This window comes from Scyliorhinus torazame, chromosome 16 (genome assembly GCF_047496885.1).
Source record: "Scyliorhinus torazame isolate Kashiwa2021f chromosome 16, sScyTor2.1, whole genome shotgun sequence".
NCBI classification, from domain to species: domain Eukaryota; kingdom Metazoa; phylum Chordata; class Chondrichthyes; order Carcharhiniformes; family Scyliorhinidae; genus Scyliorhinus; species Scyliorhinus torazame.
This window is the reverse complement of record NC_092722.1, coordinates 42,930,862-42,953,485: the sequence shown is the minus strand read 5'-3', so window position 1 is coordinate 42,953,485 and position 22,624 is coordinate 42,930,862. Positions and strand designations below refer to the sequence as shown.

General features: G+C 51.6%; 1 protein-coding gene across 1 annotated transcript in view; it reads left to right on the top strand.

Annotated features, from left to right (window-relative positions):
- igsf21a (immunoglobin superfamily, member 21a) overlaps positions 1–22,624 on the top strand; it is a 422,140-nt gene that overhangs the window by 313,620 nt on the left and 85,896 nt on the right. The window lies entirely within an intron of this gene.

The following is a 22,624-nucleotide window of genomic DNA, read 5'->3' as shown; positions in this document are numbered from 1 at the left end:
AGGCATTATCATAGATATCATAGAATTTACAGTGCAGAAGGAGGCCAGTCTGCACCGGCTCTTGGAAAGAGCACCCTACCCAAGGTCAACACCTCCACCCTATCCCCATACCCCAGTAACCCCACCCAACACTAAAGGCAATTTTGGACACTAAGGGCAATTTATCATGGCCAATCCACCTAACCTGAACATCTTTGGACTACGGTTGGTGGACGGGAGGGGGCCCTTGAAGTCCACGCTTAGTCGCTCAAAGGGCCCCGAGGCCTTCACGAGCCGATCCTTATCTGGCCGGTAGAAGTGCGGTTTGCACTCCGCGCAGATCTGGCAAGCCCTGGTCATGGCCTGGACCTCCTTGGTTGAGTAAGGTAGGTTGCGGGACTTGATAAAATGGACGAGCCGGGTAACCCCTGGGTGGCAGAGGTCATTGTGGATGGTTTGCAGGCGGTCCTCCTGCACGTTGGCGCACGTACCGTGGGACAGGGCATCTGGGGGCTCGTTGAGCTCCCCTGGACGATACTTGATATCGTACGTGTAGGTGGCGAGTTCGATCCTACACTTCAACATTTTATCGTTTTTTATTTAGCCCCCTTGTGCGTTATCGAACATATAGGCGACCGACCGTTGGTCGGTGACGAGGGTGAATCTCCTACCGGATAGGTAGTGCCTCCAGTGCCGCACAGCCTCCACAATGGCTTGTGCCTCCTTCTCGACTGCAGAGTGCTGAATCTCGGGGGCGGTGAGGGTCTGGGAGAAGAACGCTACTGGCCTGCTGCCTGGTTGAGGGTAGCAGCCAGTTCCTTTATGAAATGAAATGAAAAAATGAAAATCGTTTATTGTCACAAGTAGGCTTCAAATGAAGTTACTGTTAAAAGCCCCTAGTCGCCACATTCCGGCGCCTGTTCGGGGAGGCTGTTACGGGAATCGAACCGTGTTGCTGGCCTGCCTTGGTCTGCTTTCAAAGCCAGCGATTTAGCCCTGTAGGGGGCACATGCGGTCGGGGTCGGGACCTAGGACCCCGTTTTCCACGACATAGCCGAGGATGGCTAGCCGGGTTGTGTGGAAGAGCCGGCCGGATGCTTCGAAGCAGTATAGGGGCGGTCTTTCGGTCGGATGGGGAGCTGGTGGGAGGCGGATTTGAGATCGACCGTGGAAAATACCCGGTATTGGGCGATCCGATTTACTATTTCTGCTATGCGGGGAAGGGGGTACTCATCGAGCTGCGTGAAGCAGTTTATGGTCTGGCTATAATCCACGACCATCCGTTTCTTTTCCCCGGACCAGACTACCACCACTTGTGCTCTCCAGGGGCTGTTGCTAGCCTCGATGACCCCCTCTCCCAGTAAACGCTGGACCTCTGACTTGATAAAAGTCATGTCTTGGGCACTGTACCGCCGGCTCCTGGTGGCGACGGGCTTACAGTCGGGAGTGAGGTTCGCGAATAGAGAGGGGGCTGCGACTTTCAGTGTCGCAAGGGTGCATACCGCGAGGGGGGGCAAGGGTCCGCCGAACTTCAGTGTCAGGCTTCGGTGGCCGCACTGGAAATCCCGTCCGAGCAGCAGGGGGGCGCAGAGGTGAGGGAGGATATACAGTTTGAAACAAGCGTATTCGGCGCCCTGGATCGAGAGATCCGCGATACAGTGCCCCTTGATTTGTACCGAGTGGGACCCGGATGCGAGGTCTATGGTTTGGGACATGGGATGGGTGCGCAAGGAGCAGCGCCTTACCGTCTCAGGATGAATAAAGCTCTCCGTGCTCCCAGAGTCGAAAAGGCATGGAGTGTCGCGCCCGTTGACCTGGACCTTCATCATAGAGTTCCGCAGATGTTTTGGCCGCGTGTGGTCGAGTGTATTCGCTCCCAATTGCGGGTAGTCCGAGTCCTCAGCCGAGTTGGATTCGTAAAATGGCCGCCGCCGTCGGTCGCACGTGCCGGGTCGAGAAGGTGGCCGCCGACAAGATGGCCGCCCCCATGATTCGCACGAGGCGGATGACGCGTCAGAAGGGGGCGTGTCGGTCGATGCGCAGCCGCATTGCGAGGTCTGCGGGCCTGTGAGCCTGATTTTCGGGCCTGCTGTTCTTTGTGTTTCTGGCCCTTGGGCCTGGCCAGGCAGACCCTCGCCTGCCACCTTTTCCCGCAGTCGCTGCAGATGGCGGAGCGGGCTGGGCAGCGTGGGCGTGGATGCTGGCCCTGCCCACAGAAGTAGCTCGGTGTGCCCCCGGTCTGGGTGGGTCGGCGCGCGGCGCAGGCCCGTAGCGTGGCCGAGCCTGGGGAAGTCCAAGAGGGGCTCGCAGGGACGGCGGGGTATGTGCCCAAATTATGTCGGGCCACTTCCAACGAGGAGGCGAGCGTCAGTGTTGCCTGGCGGTCTTTTGCCCCGTTTTCGCGTAGCCGCTGCCGGATGTAGGTCGAGCGGATGCCGGACACGAAAGCGTCTCTGATGTGCAGGTTCATATGGACTTCCCCTGTCACATCCTGATGGTCACAGTCCCTGGCGAGAGCGGTAAGTTTTTCTACAAATTCGTCTAGCGATTCCCCCGAGCGCTGCCGGAAGGTAGAGAGCAGATGCCAGGCATGTACCTCGTTGATGGGTTTGACAAACCGCTTGCGTAGTAACTCGATCGCCTCTTCGTAGGTAGTCGCCTTTTCGAGCATGACGGAGATTCTGTGACTCACCCGGGCGTGGAGTAGGCACAGCTTGCGTGGCCCCAGGATGGGAGTCTCAGAGGAGTCCAGGTAGGCCTCGAAGCATCGGAGCCAGTACTTTAACATTTCTTTTGTCTCCGGTGTCCGTGTTTCCAGAATGAGCTTCTCTGGTTTTAGGCCTGCATCCATCCTGATGTAGTTTAGCTTATTAAATTGTTGTACCCTCAATAACGACGCTTAGAGAGTAAAACAGTAAAGAAGGCTTTAATAAGCTAAGAACTAGCCTGGTGCCGAGACGGGTGCTTACTGGATGCCGCCCACAAGGCGGCCCCTTAAATACGGCTCCCAGGTGGGTGGAGGCGGAGTCCCCCAGGATTGCAAGCTCGCTTTTAAAGGGGACATCACACATGATGATAAGGGGTACAGTAATACAGTAACCGTTCATCACAGTAGTGTTACGGCCCTGTCTACAAACTGCACTGAGAGTGTAGTGTTACAGCCCATCTACTGACTGTACTGAGACTGTAATGTTACGGGCCAGCCTACAGACTGTACTGAGGCCGTAGTGTTACAGCCCTGTCTACAGATTGTACTGGGAATGTAGTGTTACAGCGCAGTATACAAACTGTACTGAGACTGTCATGTTACAGCCCTGTCTACAGACTGTTCTGTGACTGTAGTGTTACGACCCTGTCTACAAACTACTGAGAGTGTAGTGTTACACCCCGGTCCACAGACTATATACTGAGACTGTGGTGTTGCAGACTTGTCTACAGATTGTACTGAGACTGTAGTGTTTTGGTCCTGTCTACAGACTGTATTGAGACTGTAGTGTTATGGCCCAGCCTACAGACTGTCCTGAGACTGTAGCATTACCACCCTGTCTACAGACGGCATTGAGACTGCAGTGTTACAGCCCAGTCTACAGACTATACTGAGACGTGCTACACAGCACAAGCAGCAGATGATAGGCAAGGCTAAGCGATCCCACATCAACAGATCAGAGCTAAGCACTGCAGTTGTGCCACACCCAGCCATGAATTGCAGTGGACAATTAAACAACCCAATGGAGGAAGAGGCTCCACAAATATCCTCATCCTCGATGATGGAGGAGCCCATCACATCCATGGCAAAGAAATGGCTGAAACATTTGCACCAATCTTCAGCCAGAAATGTCGAGTGGATGATCCATCTCGGTCTACTCCACAGGTCCCCAGCATCACAGATGTCGCTCTTCAGCCAATTTGATTCAATCTACGAAGTCTACTTGACATCAAGAAACTGCTAAAGGCATTGGATACCGGGCACTAAGCTTTGACAATATTGCGGGCAACAGTCCTGGGGCGGGTTTCGCCGACTCCCCGCCGGGTCGGAGAATCGCCGGGGGCTGGCGTGAATCCCACCCCCGCCTTGTCCCGAAGTCTCCGCCATCAGAGATTTGGCGGAGGCGGGAATCGCGCCACGCCGGTCGGCGGGCCCACCCCCACCGATTCTCTGGCCCGCAATGGGCCGAAGTCCCGCTGCTGGAATGCCTGTCCCGCCAGCGTGGATTAAACCACATTTTGAATGGCGGGACAAGGCGGCGCGGGCAGGCTCCGAGGTCCTGGGGGGGGGGGGGGGGGGGGCGCGGGGCGATCTGGCCCTGGGGGGTGCCCCCACGGTGGCCTGGCCTGCAATTAGGGCCCACTGATCCGCGGGCGGGCCTGTGCCATGGGGGCACTCTTTTTCTTCCGCCTTCGCCATGGTCTTCACTATGGCAGAGGCGGAAGAGACCCCCTCCCCTGCGCATGCACGGGGATGATGTCAGCAGCCGCTGATGCTCCCGCGCATGCGTCGCCCGGCGAAGAACTTTCGGCCCCTGCTGGCGTGGCGCCAAAGGCCTTTCCCGCCACCCGGCGGTGCGCAAACCACTCCGGCGCAGGCCCAGCCCCTCAAGATGAGGGCTTGGCCCCGAAAGGTGCGGAGACTTTCGTACCTTTGGGACGGCCCGACGCCGGAGTGGTTCCCGCCACTCCATTACACCGGAACGCCCCGCCCCGCCGGGTAGGGGAGAATCCCGCCCCTGAAGTCTTGTGCTGCAGACCCCCCCCCCCCCAGCCAAGCTGTTCCAGTATGGCTACAACACTGGCATCTACCCAGCAATGGAGAAAATTGTCCAAATATGTCCTGTGCACGAGAAACAGGACAAATCCAACCCGGCCAATTACTGCCCCATCAGTCGATCATCTGTAAAGTGATGAAGGGGTCATCAACAGTGCTATCAAGCCATTCTTACTCAGCAATAACCTGCTCGCAGACACTCAGTTTGGGTTCCACCAGGGTGACTCAGTTCCTGACCTCATTACAGCCTTGAACTGAACTTCAGAGGTGAGGTGAGAGTGACTGCCCTTGACATCAAGGCATCATTTGACCGAGTATGGCATCAAGGAGCCCTTACCAAACTGGGGACAATGGAAATCAGGGGGTAAACCCGCCATTGGTTGGAGTCATACCTGGCCGGAAGGAATATGGTTCTGGTGGTTGGACTTCAATCATCTCAGCTCCAGGACATCACTGCAGGAGTTCCTCAGGGTAGTGTCCTAGGTCCAACCATCTTCAGCTGCTGAATCAATAACCTTCCTTCCATCATAAGCTCAGAAGTGGGGATGCTTGCAGATGACTGCACAATGTTAAGCACCATTTCTGACTCCCCAGCCATATAGATTCTATGGCTACGAGAGCAGGTCAAAGGCTAGGAATAATTCCGTGAGTAACTCACCTACTGACCCCACAAAGCGTATATACCCAAGGCAAAAATCAGGAGTGTGATAGAATACTCTCCACTTGCCTGGATGAGTGCAGCTCCAACAACACCATCCAGTACAAAGCAGCCCACTTGATTGCTCCCCCTTCCACAAACATTCAACCCATCGATGCACAGTGGCAGCCGTGTGTACCATCTACAAGATGTACTGTAGAAATCTACAAAGGTCCTTAGGCAGCACCTTCCAAACACCCAACCACTACCGTCTAGCAGGGCAAGAGCAGCAGGTACATGAGAACATCATCATCTGGAGGTTCCCCTTCAAGTCACTCACCATCCTGACTTGGAAATATACCGCCATTCCTTTAATGTCGCTGGGTCAAAATCCTGGAACTACTTCCCTAACAGCACTGTGGGTGTACCTACACTTCAGGGACTGCAGTGTTCAAGAAGGCAGCTCATCACCACCGTCTCAAGGGCAACTAGGAATGGCCAATAAATGCTGATCTAGCCAGAGACATCCACATCCCGTAATTAATTTAAAATAAATAGACAGCCCGCCCTCGATATTTAAATATATACTCGAGTCAATTATGCTTCTTACCATAAATCTTTGGCATGGGCAGTCGGGCATGAGCAGGAACTCATTTATATCCTCTTTTCAAAGTGTGGAAAGGAAGGGGGGATTCTACCATCAGGGGCTCCCCTTTACAGACCGTGGGGCAGCCTCCCTAAGATAGAACCCCTCTTTTTTTCTACATGCCTCTGCCTTAAACCCATTGCCCCTCCGCCCCCATCACTGACCTGCCCAAACCCTCCTTGCCCAAGCCCCTAGGGTTACCCATCTCCAGGGATCTGAAAGCCTCTTCCTCCTCCTCCTCATGCAGTCCCAGCAGTGCCCACCAATGCAATCCCAGTGCTGCCAGGACAGATGGAGCTGCCAGCCATTTGGAGAGTGGGACTTGCTCCCTGGTGAGGTTTCTTGTTAAGCCCAACCGAGGCGGGTTATGGTTATGGGGCCAGCAGGGAGCAGGTTGGCTCCATGTTGACTTTGCTTCCCAGGGGCGGGGTATTGACTCGTCCACCCAGAGTCTGTATGTGTCTCCAGCCACATACTGCCTGGTTGACTCCTTACGCCCTGTGAGGTGGTCGAGTAAACATCTCCCCATATCAGAACAACTAAGCTGGGCACTGAAGCCAATCCTGTCAGTATTTCACAGATCCTATGAACAAATAATCAAAACATTATGTGAACACGACAGGCTGTACCTTGTACACATTACGGGCGGGATTCTCCAAAATGGAGGCAGAGTGTCCACGCCGTCACGTTTTACGACGGCATGAACAGGCCGCTCCCACGTTGAATTCTGGCCCCTAAGGGGGCCAGCACGGCGCTGGAGTGGTTTGCGATACTCCAGCCGCAGATCCCGGTGCAAACTGGGCGCCGCAGGATCCACGCATGTGCAGTGGCGCCGGTGCCAACCGACGCATGCGCGGTAACCTCGCGGAGCGCTCCGGCCCCGCACCAACATGGCGCCGGGGTTCTGGGGCTGGTCGCGCAAGGAAGTAGGCCCAGGAGGGGGGGGGGTGAGGCCAGTCCGCCGATCGGGGAGCCCCGATCGTGGGCCAGACCCCATCGGAGGCCACCCCCCGGGAACGGAGTCGCCACCCCCCAAGCCTTCGCGTCGAGTACCTGCCGGCAGCGACCCGGTGTGGACGGCGCCGGCGGGACTAGGCCGTTTACACGCGGCTGCTCGGCCCATCTGGGCCGGAGAATCGTCGCTCGCCATTTGCGCCGATTCTCCGAGCGGCCCGCCGCGATTCGCGCGTCGCTGGTTTCGGGGGATGGGAGAATCGCGTGCGGGGGTCGGGGCGGCGTGGCACGATTCGCGCGGCGCCCTGGCGATTCTCCCACCCGGCGGCGGGGGGGAGAATCCCGTCCTACATGTCAATGGGCCAGTATTTGCTGGCAAAATAACAGAGAGCTTAACGCACACATTGTTATCAGTGTCCAAACTGTCGCGCAAATATTGCTGGAAATACAATTTGCCCACAGCGAGGCCCCACAAACAGCAAGGTGACAATCTTCCTTCTTGTTCACTGAGTCATAAATATTGTCCAGGCCTCTAGGGAGAACCCACCTGCTGTTCTTCAAATAAAAACAGAAAATGCTGGAAAAACCCAGCAGGTCTGGCAGCATCTGTGGAGACAGAAAGAAAGTTAATGTTTCGAGTTCGTATGGCTCTTCTTCAGAACTAAAGAGGGATAGAAATGTGATGGAGAGATTGGCAAAGATGTCACAGACATAAAACAAATGGGGTATTAATAATGCCATTAAGGTCTGAAGAGCGCAGATCGTGGCAAAAGGTAAGATGGCAGAATGTGTTAATGGGAGAACAAAGATCAATGCTCAGCGGGAGCACAGCGGAACAACAAGGTGGCCCAGTGGGGGAGGAGTGAGGTTGTTTTGGGGACAGCTAAAGTTTAGCTTCTTCAAATAATGCCTCGTAATCTTTCTCATCAGTCTTTCACAGACAGGCAGGGACTCATTTTAACATTTAATCTGTAAGACTGCACACTGCCGGCAGTGCAGAACTCCCTCAGTACTGCTCTGGAGTGTCAGCCGAGAATTTGTGCTCAGGTCTGTGGAGTGGCACTGGAACCCATGATGGGGCAACATGGTGGCGCAGTGGTTAGCAGTCCCTCAGAGCGCCAGGGACCCGGGTTCAATTCCGGCCTCGGGTGACTGTGTGGAATTTGCACACAGCAAGTTCCCACACGGAGCAGTGTGATAAATGGTCAGACAATTAATCTCTTTTGGTGATATTAGCAAAGGGATGAATGTTGGTTGGGACACTACTCTTCTTCATGGGATCCCTTTTGGGCTTTAGAACAGGAGCGGACCGACAGGGCCTCCATTCAACGTCTCAGCTCCGACAGTGCTGCACTCCCTCAGTACTGCACATGACGTGCAGCTCAGTTTATGCGCCCTGGAGTGAGGCTTGAAGCTAATACTTCCTGAGGCAAGAGTGCAAACACTTGAGCCCCACAACCTCCTATATATAAAACGTATTCATGATCTTTTGCACGCTGTGTGGAAGCGGGGTGACCCTGCTGCCCAAGAACACCAGTTGGCCTTTGCTATCGAGGAAAAGAAAAAGCAAAAGAAGGACTGAATCAAATTGGGTCATCCCACAGTTAGGAAGCTTGGGAATAGAGGCAAATGGAGGAAAAGGCCTGCAGAAATGAAAGAGAGGTATGCCTGCAATGTAATGTACAGTACTGTAAGTGCCAGGCTAAGGGAATGAACATACTGCATACCAATGATGGAAGCTAGCTGCCCCACACAGCAGAGTTGATCACAAGCTGTGCCGACATGGAGGAGACGGTTTTTGATCATAAGATGTGCTGTTTTGATGGTGGTTGAGTCTCACAGCGTGGCAAGCTGGGCTATTAGTAGGAACAAAAGCCAATATTGCAAGTGGAACTCACTGTTTGACCAAGATAATTGTGCTCACACCCTTATCAGAGTGTTTCGTGGCTCAGATATTGTAAGCCTCATACAAATCGTGAACATCCCCCCCACCCCTTGGTTATCCAGGCACATACAAATGAATAAGGATAAATTGGTGATGGGTAATAGAGTTTGATGCCAGGAAGCTGGCATTTGAGAGCAGGGCAGATTGTGTTTGGTCAAAGCAAAGCTCAAATATGTGCGCTGTAAATAGAATCAGTAGTAAAGCAAAATCCTGTCAGATGCAGCAGGTTTGAACTGACCAATTGGTATATATATCAAGACATTGTCACAAGCTCCTGACACCTGGCTGGTATTCACATGGATTAACTGAATGAAGAAATGAAAGAGCCTGCAATGAACGGAGGCAGCGAGGAAGAGAAATGTTGAAACAAGGAAAGGACTGAAAGGGAAACGGGTAAGGGGGAGGAAATGAAAAATTGCAAACACAGAATTGTGAAGCAAAAGTAGGAAATTGCCAGAACCTCACAGGATCATTCAGAAGATGAAGAGTGGCGTTTCCCTCAATACTCATGGCATTGTACTCACAGGGAAAGAAAAGGCAGGCCCACGGATCAAGTGCAACCTTTCATTACAGGCAAGGTCATTTGGAATGGAAATATCTGGAAATGCTTGACATGTCGCCAGGAAGGAGATGGGCAGAAGAAAGGGAGAGAAGAGGAGGAAGGGAGTGAGCGAAGTGGCAAGCAGTTGAAATGCAGTTTTGGTCGTGACCCATACTATGTCCTGCCTACAAAGCTCTGTTTTGTTTCTGATTGGGTTTTATTTGCTGCCATGTGTTGGTCACTGGCATAATTACCTGACTGTTGGATTTGCCCAAAAAATCAGTCAACGTGCAACACTGCTTCTGTTAATAATATTAACAATAAGTTATTGTAGCATTGTGTTTGCAAGAGTAGGGCGGGGGTGTAGTTTTGACATTGGCTGAGAGTGTGGAAGAGGCAATATTAGCTGAGTTGATTTCAATTGGAACCAAAGTTAGAGAGAGATGTATAACAGATGGCTGATCTGTTATCACCCAAAGTCACAATTACCCCTTTGGGTGTCAAGATGCAAGTCTTGAGACAATGCAAGGATAGAGGGCGGGGTCATATCTCTGTCCTTACTTCTGTGCTTCCATTACACATACCAACATACCAACTTGGGAGCCGTCTGTGTTAAGGTGTTACACTCTAGTTTCACAAACCCACTCATGGTGGAATAGTGTTCAGGAGTGTATGCAGACGCTATGGGTGTGATTCAACCAAAGCATTTCAATGTGTAATTTTGGGCAGGTTTGGCGAGGTGTTTGCTGCCACCTTTTTGGGTGAGATCCGCAAAGCTATTCACTGCCACTTAGTCATTTTTGGGGGCCTTGGGGAGCTTCCCCCCAGTCAAGCCCACGCTTTTTTCAGCAGTGGGGAGTCGAACTCATCAGCAAGAACAGTTCCTCAGAGATTGGGCCACCATTTTGGAAAAGTGCCCCTATCTCTAAGTGAGCTTGAGGGCCCCACACACCCTCCACCCATGGCAATATGTCCCCCCCCCCCCCCCCCCGTAGGCATGGGCATTACCCCAACCCCCTCCAAATGAGGACACACGGCTATGGGATCGCTGAGGGGCCTCCCCTTTTCAGGACCCTCTCCTTCACCCCCATAACCTTTATGAACCCTTCATAGCATGCTTTATCCCTCACCCTTCATACTACCTTCACCCCTTCACCCCACCTTTCATGGGCTTGGTGCCCTCAGGCCCTGACCTTTGGCAGTGCCTACATGGCATCTGGGCACCGTGGCACCTGCCGGGTAGTGCCCAGACACCCTGGCAGTGCCAACCAGGCATACCACTGGAGGGTACCCAGGTGACAGGGAGTGCCAGGGTACTGCCCTGCCCTGTCCTGGGGGGCTTCAATTGGCTCCAAGACACCCAAGTGGCCGTCACTACTGGACCCTGCTTGTGGAGATCAGTACTAATTGATTCAGGCCTTGCTGGTTCTAAACCCACTTAAGCATGCTGACGCTGGATCCAACCGGCTCCAACAAATGTGGACCAGGTAGAACAGCACCTGGGGGTGTTTCTCAGGCCATTGGAGGCCCATTGATGGTCAGGGACAGGGCACAGTGGCATCCTGCCTCTCCCCCTGGCACCCGGATACCTTAGAACTGCCAGGCTAGCACCATGGCACTGCCACCCTGGAACTGTCAAGGTGCCTGAGTGGCACTGGCAGGCTGACAGGAGCACTGCCAGGGTGGCAGTGCCCAGGTTCCACGATGGCACTGCCAAGGGTCAGGGCCTGAAGCGGAGGGGCATGTCTTGAAAGGAGGGTGAAGGGGGGTTATGAAGGGTGTGGGGGGGTGAAGGATGGGGTTCCTGGAAGGGCGGGGGTTCCCAAAAGGGGGCACAGGAAGGCCTGAAAAGGGGGGGCCCCTCAGCAACCCCATAGCGGGATGTCCTCACTTGGGGGGGTGTGGGGTAATGTCCATGTGTGGGGGGTGACATTGCCCGTGTGTCGGGGGCGCGGGGGACCCTCGAGCCCACTTAGAGATTGTGACACCGATCAAAATGGTGGCCTGATCTCTGAGGAGCTGGTCTGGCCAGCAGGTTCAGCTCCCCAGTGATGAAAATAATTCTGTGTGGGCTAGCCCAGAGTGAAACTTCCCAAGGCCCAGAAAAGTGACTAAGTGTGTTTAGATAGCGGTGGGGAACTCGCCGACAGAGCCGGCGGGAAACTCCCAGCAAAACCCGCCACAAATGACACTGAGAAACGTTTCCGTTAGATCGTCCCCTCTGTCTGTCTCCCTCAGTCTCTCCCTTTTTGTCCCTGGCTATCTCATTATTTAGATTGTCTCTCCCCACCCCCCTTAGCCCCCCACCCAAAAGGATGATATTTGCCTTTCTGAGGGCTCTGTGCAAAGGCTGTGTTTAATTGGGCCCCAAGACTTTACTAGGCAACGATACAACATACTTAACAATTTAATATGGTGTCAAATTTACTACATCTGCATCTGAAAAGGAAAAATGATTCTCCGAGGAGGCTCATGGATTTGCCTCTTCGCATTCTGAGAGTAAGTCGACATTTATTGGTTTAACTGCAAAGAATTGAGTATTAACTAGCCTGGATTTTTTTTTCAGTGTGATTCTTTTTCGGAGACATTCCTTAAATGAATGCAGTCTCGGTGCCATCCAGCGATAGGTGAGGAATGGAGGGAGGGGAGAAAGAAAGGGAGGAGGGGAAGGGTAGAGGGAGGGAGGAGCTGGTAGGGAGGAAAGGAAAGAGGAAGGGAGGGGCGGAGGGAAGAGAGAAGGAGGAGGGTCCTTTGGAGCTGGGGGCTACTGTTGTTAACTCAATTCATGTGCCCAGGTGACAGTGCCACGGTGTCAGGCTGGCAGTGCCCATGTGCCAGTGGGAGTGACAGGGTGCCATCTTGCCCTGTCCCCGAGCACCCAGGTGTCTCCAATGCCTGGGAGACATCCCCAGGTGTCGTTACGAATGGTCCACGTTTGTGTGGTTCAGTACTATAAGGCACTCTGGCGAGGCCTCCCAGGCAAGGCCGTTAGATCCCAGGCCCCGGGTGAATCCGGAGAATGCATATTTCAATGAGCCTAATTGTTCATATAAATATGCTGATTTGGATCTCACCTGGCGTGGAAGAGATCCAGATTGCGACGCCTCAGTTGAATCTCATGTGATGTCTCGAGCATCACGAATCTCGTGAGATTCAACAGCCTAGTTGCAGCACCAAATTGACCGTTAAATCGCACCCTTTATTTCTGTAACATGATTAAAGGGTGAAGCATGATCAACACATTTTATTTCCTGCCATACTGTCTGTGAGAAATTTTCAATCTGATTGGCTGCTTAGCCTGCTTCATGATGTCACGTGATGATGCTGGACACCAAAGACCCCGATAGGTGGCACTGGTTAATGCTTGAAAGCCTGATAAATCTTCATGGGTAGCTTTCTTTCGCAAGCACCATCAAGGCCACAAAATATGGGGCATTAGGGAAGGTGACCAAATGTTTCGCCAAAGTGGAAGGTTTTAAGGGGCAACTCAGGGAAGAAAGAGGGACAGAATTCCAGAACCTACAGTCTTGGTAGCTAAAGGCATGCCCAACAGAGATGGGGGAAGTGCAATGGCCCGAATTGGAAGAGTGCAGAGATGCCAGTGGGTTTAGGACTAGAGGAGGTTATTAAGGTATGGAGGGGTGAGTACTTGGAATGAAAACAAGAGTGAGTCTTTTAAAATGAAGGTGCTGCTGAACTGGGAACCAATGCAGGTCAGTGAACATGTGTGATGGATGAATGAAACATGCCACAAATTAGGCCACAGGCAGCAGGGCTCTGTGGAAGCAAAACCCCAGCTCTGACCCTCGCCCATTAATAATGTCACCCACCTACTGCAAAGCACTGCAGTCAGTTTGGGCATTTTTGTTCTGACATGGAGTCCATGGCTTAACAGGGAATCATTGAAAATCACTTCTGACATGTTCAGCAAGACACTGGAGACCTGAAAAGAATTCTGCGTAAAACTGCAACGCTCAGGGGCTGGATTCTCTGATCCTGAGGCTATGTCCCCACGCCGGCTTGGGAACGGTGGCATTGTACGCCAGAATAAAATAGCATAAAACGGCCACCGATTCCCCATTTTGCTGGGGGCTAGCATGCCGGCAGCATAGAGCACCCGGCTCCAGCTGCCGATACGGCCCGGAGAATTCCCGGGTCCGTGGCCGCGCATGCGCAGGGCGGCGGCCTGCGGTGGCTGCGCCGTGGTACATGGCGGAGGTCGCTCGCGGACCCGGCCGGCAAAATAGTGCCCCCCCCATTTGGCCGGCTCACGCGCCCCGGACCACCCCCCAACAGTGCCCCCAGACCCTAATAAAGTCCCCACCCTGCCCGCGGATCGGCCCTCCCCCGACTGTGGCAGCGCTGGACTGAATCCGCAGCCGCCACGCAGACTTCCCGACTGATCCAGTATCTGACAATCCGGCCACCGGAAGATTTGAGCCCAGAGTACTCATTAAAAACCAGTTTTAATTGGTCAGATTCCAATAGAGAAGAGCCTATAGTGAATGTAGTACTGCTTTCCATTCTCCTGTTAAGTTCCTGTCCACTCTAATCTATCACTCAGGATCAGAGAATCCCTCCCTCTGTTTCTGCTGCCTTTTGAGGAAGGGAGTTCCAAAGACTCACAACCCACTGAGAGAAACAACCCCCTGAGAGAAACAACCCCCTGAGAGAAACAAGCCCCTGATAGAAACAACCCCCTGATAGAAACAACCCCCTGAGAGAAACAATCCCCTGATAGAAACAAACCCCTGAGAGAAACAATCCCCTGAGAGAAACAATCCCCTGATAGAAACAACCCCCTGAGAGAAACAACCCCCTGAGAGAAACAATCCCCTGAGAGAAAAAACCTCCTGAGAGAAACAAGCCCCTGAGAGAAACAACCCCCTGAGAGAGCAACCCTCTGAGAGAAACAACCCCCTGATAGAAACAACCCTCTGAAAGAAACAACCCTCTGAGAGAAACAATCCCCTGAGAGAAACAACCCCCTGAGAGAAACAAGCCCCTGAGAGAAACAACCCCCTGAGAGAAACAACCCCCTGAGATAAATAACCCCCTGAGAGAAACAACCCTCTGAGAGAAACAATCGCCTGAGAGAAACAATCCCCTGAGAGAAACAACCCTCTGAGAGAAACAACCCCCTGGGAGAAACAATCCCCTCAGAGAAACAACCCCCTGAGAGATACAATCCTCTGAGAGAAACAAACCCCTGAGAGAAACAACCCCCTGAGAGAAACAACCCCCTGAGAGAAACAACCCCCTGAGAGAAACAATCCCCTGAGAGAAACAATCCCCTCAGAGAAACAACCCCCTGAGAGAAACAATCCTCTGAGAGAAACAATCCCCTTAGAGAAACAACCCCCTGAGAGAAACAACCCCCTGAGAGAAACAACCCCCTGAGAGAAACAACCCTCTGAGAGAAACAATCCCCTGAGAGAAACAACCCCCTGAGAGAAACAACCCCCTCAGAGAAATACTTCCTTCTCGTCTGTCTTAGTTGAGAGACCCCTTATTTCCAAACAGTGACTCTGAGTTCGAGAATCTTCCCAAAGAGGAAACATGCTCTCTATGTCCATCCTGTCAAGGCCCCTCACACCTGGCTTGGATGGAGACCAGCAGGATTGAGCCATTGAGACCTGGGTGAAAGGTGTGAGTGATGCATGATTGTCAGTGTTTGCTCAGAGTACTTCTCCAGTCTGGCTTTCAAATGGGCACATTGACGATCTGGGATCTGCTCACTGCTTTACCCGTTTGTTATGCCGCAAAGTTACATGATGTTCCCATTGGTCCACAGAAACACATTTCTTTCACCACACATATTGACTACAAGGTATAGTAAAGTAGAATTTTTACTGAGCACACGAGGAGTTGGAGTGAATAGGTCTTTACTCTTCTTCTTCGCAACTCAATGGGCCGAATGGCCTCCTTCTGCACTGTAAATTCAATGATAATCTATGATTAATCTAGGACAAAGGTTCGGCACAACATCGTGGGCCGAAGGGCCTGTTCTGTGCTGTATTTTTCTATGTTCTATGTTCTATGTTCTATCACATTCATTAACCTGCTTCCCAAACGAATGATGGTTCACCCAGCAGAATAATTTAAACTGTGGTAACCAAAGCAACAGAAATAACCAAAAGAAGAAGCAGGAACTCTAAGTGAGCTGCAACGTGCGCAGTCCAGAAACTTACCCCATAAAACACAAGTTACAGTGTAAACAAAATCACCCATTTCACACTCCCCTGTTGGAGTTGCAAATGATGGCAGCATTGGGAATTGGCTCTCCAACCCTATCTCCGCACTGCATTCTGCCTCCACACGGAGCATGCAGATCAGTGGTTTTACACGTAGACCTTTTGGAGACCTTGGGCACAACTTAACGGGACAGAAACTGAGTTTGTTTTGGGCGTGTTTAGCAGGGTGTTTCTCGGCGAACGACAAGGCTGTTTAACAGCACTTTGCTGGTTTTGTTAGCCTCAACGAGGAATGCCTCACCGAGGCCGCACTTTAGTCATTTCCTGCACTGCCGCGCTCAGCTCAGCGCAGGAAGAGAAATCGCGGATCGGGGCGCCATTTTTAAATGCCACCCAGATCTTTCAACCCCCCCTCAGCCACCCCACCGAGGCCTCTGGACCCCCCCCCCCCCTCTAAACTGCACCCAATATACCTCTTCCAGGATCCTTGAGCCACCATCACCCGACCTCTTCAGGGCAAGGCACCCACAGACCCAATCCCTGGCACGGGCAATCTGACATCTGGGCATTTTGGCACAGCCAGTCTGGCACCATGGCAGTGACTCTGCCATCCTGGCAGCGCCAGCTGGGCACCCTGGCAGTGCCAGACTGGTGCTGCTAAGGTGCCCGGGTGTCAGCAGGATTGCGAGGGTACTACCCTGCCCAGAGCCGGACCACCCAGTGGCCTCCAATGGCCCAGAAAACTGCCCCAGGTACCGTTAGAGTACCCGATTTTTTTCCAAATAAGGGGCAATTTAGCTTGGCCAATCCACCTACCCTGTACATCTTTTTGGGTTATAGGGGTGAGACTCACAAGTGCTTATCTAAATACTTCTTAAATGTTGTGAGGATTCCCGCCTCTACCCTCCTTTCAGGCAGCGAGTTCCAGATTCCCAGCACCCACTTGGTGAAAGGGTTCCCCCTCATATCCCATGTGAGCCTCCTGCCCCTCACGTTAAATCTATGCCCCCTGCTTATTGGCCCCTCAATAAGAGGAAATGTTCTCTCCTATCCATCCTATCTATGTCCCTCATAATTTTATACGCCTCAATCTGGTCTACCCCTCAACCTCCTCTGCTGCAAGGAAAGCAACCCCAGCCTATCCAATCTCTCCTGACAGCTGAAACCTCCAGCCCAGGCAACATCCTGGTGAATCTCCTCTGCACCTTTTCTAGTGCAATCATTTCCTTCCAATGATGTGGTCATTTTGTCCATAAATGCTTATAAACATTGTGGTTCGGTTCAAAGCAGGGTATTGAAGATGCATTCAAGTGTGAAGAGAAATAAAAATAAAACAATCCAAAAACTTGGCTGTCTGGAAGCTATTACCATGTCAATTGTGGCCTACTAAAAGCTATTTTTCTTTGAAAGTGAATAGAAACCTCACAGATCGAAGAATCTGACAGGGTTTAAAGCCTTGTAATGTGGTTTTGTCTTTCCATGAAGTAACAGCTGCTGCTTTCTACACCTCTACCTGAGGCAGCAGGTGGAAAGAACGGGAAAGTGTAAAAGCAGTGCTCTTTCTTTGTTTCTGCCTGGACAATTCTTTAGCTAGTAACTGATGGGACAGGAGGAGAGTCTCTGATATGGGGGAGTCTCTGATCTGGGGGTCACTGGGGGTTCAATGGGGGATCGGATAGAGGTTTCTGATGTAGGTCGCTGATGAGGGGCTCCAATGGGCGATCCACTGACTGGAGTCCTGTGGGGGGTTGTGGGGGAGGGTCAGGTCACCCGCATGCATGCGTGCTGTTGGGGGGGGTTGGTGACCCAGCAATTCCTTGGTGGGGGCAGGTTGCCCCTGTTAGTCAGCAGGAGTGGGGGCAGGATTTGCATCATGGGGCAAGGTGGGGCATCCACCAGACTTGGCATCAGGCAACCCGTTCAAAACTGTGGCCCAATAGCGTGATTCGGAACGGGAACCCTCGAGCTCCCGGCAATGCATAAATTAGCATGGGACTGTGAGTGAATGGCTCCTGGGATTGACTCCGAACACCAGTGAAAACCAGGGACTATTCGCTTCGGGTGACAGACATGGTCTCAAAAACAGAGAATCCAAGCCAAAGTTTCAGATCTGATGAAAGATCACTGACTTGAAATTTTAATCTGCTTCAGTCTCAACAAATGCTGCCAGATCTGCTGAGTATATCCAGCATTTTCTACATTATTACCGTGAGACGTGTGGGGTATATCAGTGTTACAGTGAGAAGGGTGTGAGGTATATCAGTGTTACAGTGAGGGGTGTGGGTATATCAGTGTTACAGTGAGGGGTGTGGGTATATCAGTGTTACAGTGAGGGGTGTGGATATATCAGTGTTACAGTGAGGGGTGTGGGGTGTATCAGTGTTACAGTGAAGGGTGTGGATATATCAGTGTTACAGTGAGGGGTGTGGATATATCAGTGTTACAGTGAGAATGTGGGGTATATCAGTGTTACAGTGAGGGGTGTGGATATATCAGTGTTACAGTGAGGGGTGTGGGGTATATTAGTGTTACAGTGAGGGGTGTGGGGTATATCAGTGTTACAGTGAGAAGGGTGTGAGGTATATCAGTGTTACAGTGAGGGGTGTGGGCTATATCAGTGTTACAGTGAGGGGTGTGGTGTCTGTCAGTGTTACAGTGAGGGGTGTGGGGTCTGTTAGTGTTACAGTGACGTTACTGTGAAAGGCCCCTAGTCGCCACATTCCGGTGCCTGTTCGGGGAGGCTGTTACGGGAAGTTAACCCGAGGCTGTTATCAGTGTTACAGTGCGAGGTGTGGGGTATGTCAGTGTTACAGTGAGGGGTGTGGGGTATATCAGTGTTACAGTGAGCGATGTGGAGTATATCAGTGTTACAGTAAGAGGTGTGGGCTATATCAGTTTTACAGTGAGGGGTGTGGGCTATATCAGTTTTACGGTGAGGGGTGTGGGGGATATCAGTGTTACAGTGAGGGGTGTTGGGTATATCAGTGTTACAGTGAGGGGTGTGGGGTATTTCAGTGTTACAGTGAGGGGTATGGGGTGTATCAGTGTTACAGTGAGGGGTGTGGGGTATATCAGTGTTACAGTGAGGGGTGTGGGGTATTTCAGTGTTACAGTGAGGGGTATGGGGTGTATCAGTGTTACAGTGAGGGGTGTGGGGTATATCAGTGTTACAGTGAGGGGTGTGGGGTATATCAGTGTTACAGTGAGCGATGGGGCAGCACGGTAGCATGGTGGTTAGCACAATTGCTTCACAGCTCCAGGGTCCCAGGTTCGATTCCGGCTTGGGTCACTGTCTGTGCGGAGTTTGCACGTTCTCCCCGTGTGTGCGTGGGTTTCCTCCGGGTTCTCCGGTTTCCTCCCACAGTCCAAAGATGTGCGGGTTAGGTGGATTGGCCATGCTAAATTGCCCATAGTGTCCAAAATTGCCCGTAGGGTGGGGTTACTGGGTTATGGGGATTAGGTGGGGTTATGGGGATAGGGTGGAGGTTTGGACCTTCGGTAGGGTGCTCTTTCCAAGAGCCGGTGCAGACTCGATGGGCCGAATGGCCTCCTTCTGCACTGTAAATTCTATGTCTATGTCTATGATGTGGAGTATATCAGTGTTACAGTAAGAGGTGTGGGCTATATCAGTTTTACAGTGAGGGGTGTGGGCTATATCAGTTTTACGGTGAGGGGTGTGGGGGATATCAGTGTTACAGTGAGGGGTGTTGGGTATATCAGTGTTACACTGAGGGCTGTGGGCTATATCAGTGTACAGTGAGGGGTGTGGGGTATATCAGTGTAACAGTGAGGGGTGTGGGGTATATCAGTTTTACGGTGAGGGGTGTGGGCTATATCAGTGTTACACTGAGGGGTGTGGGATATATCAGTTTTACAATGTGAGATGTGGAGTATATCAGTGTTACAGTGAGGGGTGTGGGGTATATCAGTGTTACAGTGAGGGGTGTGGGGTATATCAGTTTTACAGTGAGAGGTGTGGGGTCTGTCAGTGTTACAGTGAGGGGTGTGGGCTCTATCAGTGTTACAATGAGGGGTGTGGGCTATATCAGTGTTACAGTGAGGGGTGTGGGGTATATCAGTGTTACAGTGAGTGGTGTGGGGTATATCAGTGTTACAATGAGGGGTGTGGGCTATAGCAGTTTTACAGTGAGGGGTTTGGGCTATATCAGTTTTACAGTGAGAGGTGTGGGGTATATCGGTTTTACAGTGTGTGGTATATCAGATCTACAGTGAGGGGTGTGGGGTATATCAGTGTTACAGTGAGTGGTGTTGGGTATATCAGTTTTACAATGAGGGGTGTGGGATATGTAAGTGTTACACTGAGGGATGTGGGGTACATCAGTGTTACAGAGAGGGGTGTGTGGTATATCAGTTTTAGAGTGAGGGGTGTGGAGTCTGTCAGTGTTACAGTGAGGGATGCGGGGTATATCAGTGTTTCAGTGAGTGGTGTGGCGTATTTCAGTGTTATAGTGTGTGGTATATCAGATCTACAGTGAGGGTGGTGGGGTATATCAGTGTTACAGTGAGGGGTGTGGGGTATGTCAGTGTTACAGTGAGGGGTGTGGGGTCTGTCAGTGTTACAGTGAGGGGTGTGGCGTATTTCAGTGTTATAGTGTGTGGTATATCAGATCTACAGTGAGGGTGGTGGGGTATATCAGTGTTACAGTGAGGGGTGTGGGGTATATGAGTCTTACAGTGAGGGGTGTGGGGCCTATCAGTGTTACAGTCAGAGGTGTGGGGCATATCAGTTTTACCGTGAGGTGTGTGGGCAATATTATTTTTACAGTGAGGGGTGTGGAGTATATCAGTATTACAATGAGGTGTGTGGGGTACATCAGTGTTACAGTGAGGGGTGTGGGGTATTTCAGTGTTACAGTGAGGGGTGTGGGGTATTTCAGTGTTACAGTGAGGGGTGTGGATATATCAGTGTTACAGTGATGGGTGTGGGCTATATCAGTGTTACATTGAGGGGTGTGGGGTATATCAGTATTACAGTGAGTGACGTGGAGTATATCAGTGTTACAGTGAGGGGTGTGGGGTCTGTCAGTGTTACAGTGAGGGGTGTGGGGTCTGTCAGTGTTACAGTGAGGGGTGTGGCGTATTTCAGTGTTATAGTGTGTGGTATATCAGATCTACAGTGAGGGTGGTGGGGTATATCAGTGTTACAGTGAGGGGTGTGGGGTATGTCAGTGTTACAGTGAGGGGTGTGGGGTCTGTCAGTGTTACAGTGAGGGGTGTGGCGTATTTCAGTGTTATAGTGTGTGGTATATCAGATCTACAGTGAGGGTGGTGGGGTATATCAGTGTTACAGTGAGGGGTGTGGGGTATGTCAGTGTTACAGTGAGGGGTGTGGGGTCTGTCAGTGTTACAGTGAGGGGTGTGGCGTATTTCAGTGTTACAGTAAGGGGTGTGGGGTATATCAGTGTTACAGTGAGGGGTGTGGGGTATATCAGTGTTACAGTGAGGGGTATATCAGTGTTACAGTGAGGGGTGTGGGGTATATCAGTGTTACAATGAGGGGTGTGGGGTATATCAGTGTTACAGTGAGAGGTGTGGGGTATATCAGTGTTACAGTGAGGGGTGTGGGGTATATCAGTGTTACAGTGAGGGATGTGGGGCATATCAGTGTTACAGTGAGAGGTGTGGGGTGTATCAGTGTTACAGTGAGGGGTGTGGGGTATATCAGTGTTACAGTGAGCGATGTGGAGTATATCAGTGTTACAGTGAGGGATGTGGGGCATATCAGTGTTACAGTGAGGGGTGTGGGATATACCAGTGTTTCACTGAGGGGTACGGGATATTTCAGTGTTACAGTGAGGATGTGGTTTATATGAGTGTCACAATGAGGGCTGTGGGGTATATCAGTTTTAGTATGAGGGGGGTCGGGTATTTCAGTATTACATAAGAACATAAGAACTAGGAACAGGAGTAGGCCATCTGGCCCCTCGAGCCTGCTCCGCCATTCAATGAGAGCATGGCTGATCTTTGTGGACTCAGCTCCACTCTCCGGCCCGTACACCATATCCCCGAATCCCTTTATTCTTTAGAAAGGTATCTATCTTTTTCTTAAAAACGTTTAAAGAAGGAGCCTCAACTGCTTCACTGGGCAAGGAATTCCAGAGATTCACAACCCTTTGGGTGAAGAAGTTCCTCCTAAACTCGGTCCTAAATCTACTTCCCCTTATTTTGAGGCTATGCCCCCTAGTTCTGCTTTCCCCGACCAGTGGAAACAACCTGCCCGCATCTATCCTATCTATTCCCTTCATAATTTTATATGTTTCAATAAGATCCCCCCCGCATCGTTCTAAACTCCAAGAGTACAATCCCAGTCTACACAACCTCTCGTCATAATCTAATCCCCTCAACTCTGGGAGCAACCTAGTGAATCTCCTCTGCACTCCCTCCAGTGCCAATATGTCCTTTCTCAGGTAAGGAGACCAAAACTGAACACAATACTCCAGATGCGGCCTCACCAACACTCTATACAATTGCAGCATAACCTCACTAGTCTTGAACTCCATCCCTCTAGCAATGAAAGACAAAACTCGATTAGCCTTCTTAATCACCTGTTGCACATGCACACCAACTTTTTGCGACTCGTGCACCAGCACACCCAGGTCCCTCTGCACAGCAGCATGTTTTAACATCTTACCGTTTAAATAATAATCCATCCTGCTGTTATTCCTCCCAAAATGGATAGCCTCACACTTGGCAACATTGAATTCCATCTGCCAGACCCTAGCCCATTCACCTAACCTATCCAAATCCTTCTGCAGACTTCCGGTATCCTCTGCACTTTTTGCTTTACCACTCATCTTAGTGTCGTCTGCAAACTTTGCCACATTGCACTTGGTCCCCAACTCCAAATCATCAATGTAAATTGTGAACAACTGCGGGCCCAACACTGATCCTTGAGGTACGCCACTAGTTACAGGTTGCCAACCAGAGAAACACCCAATTATCCCT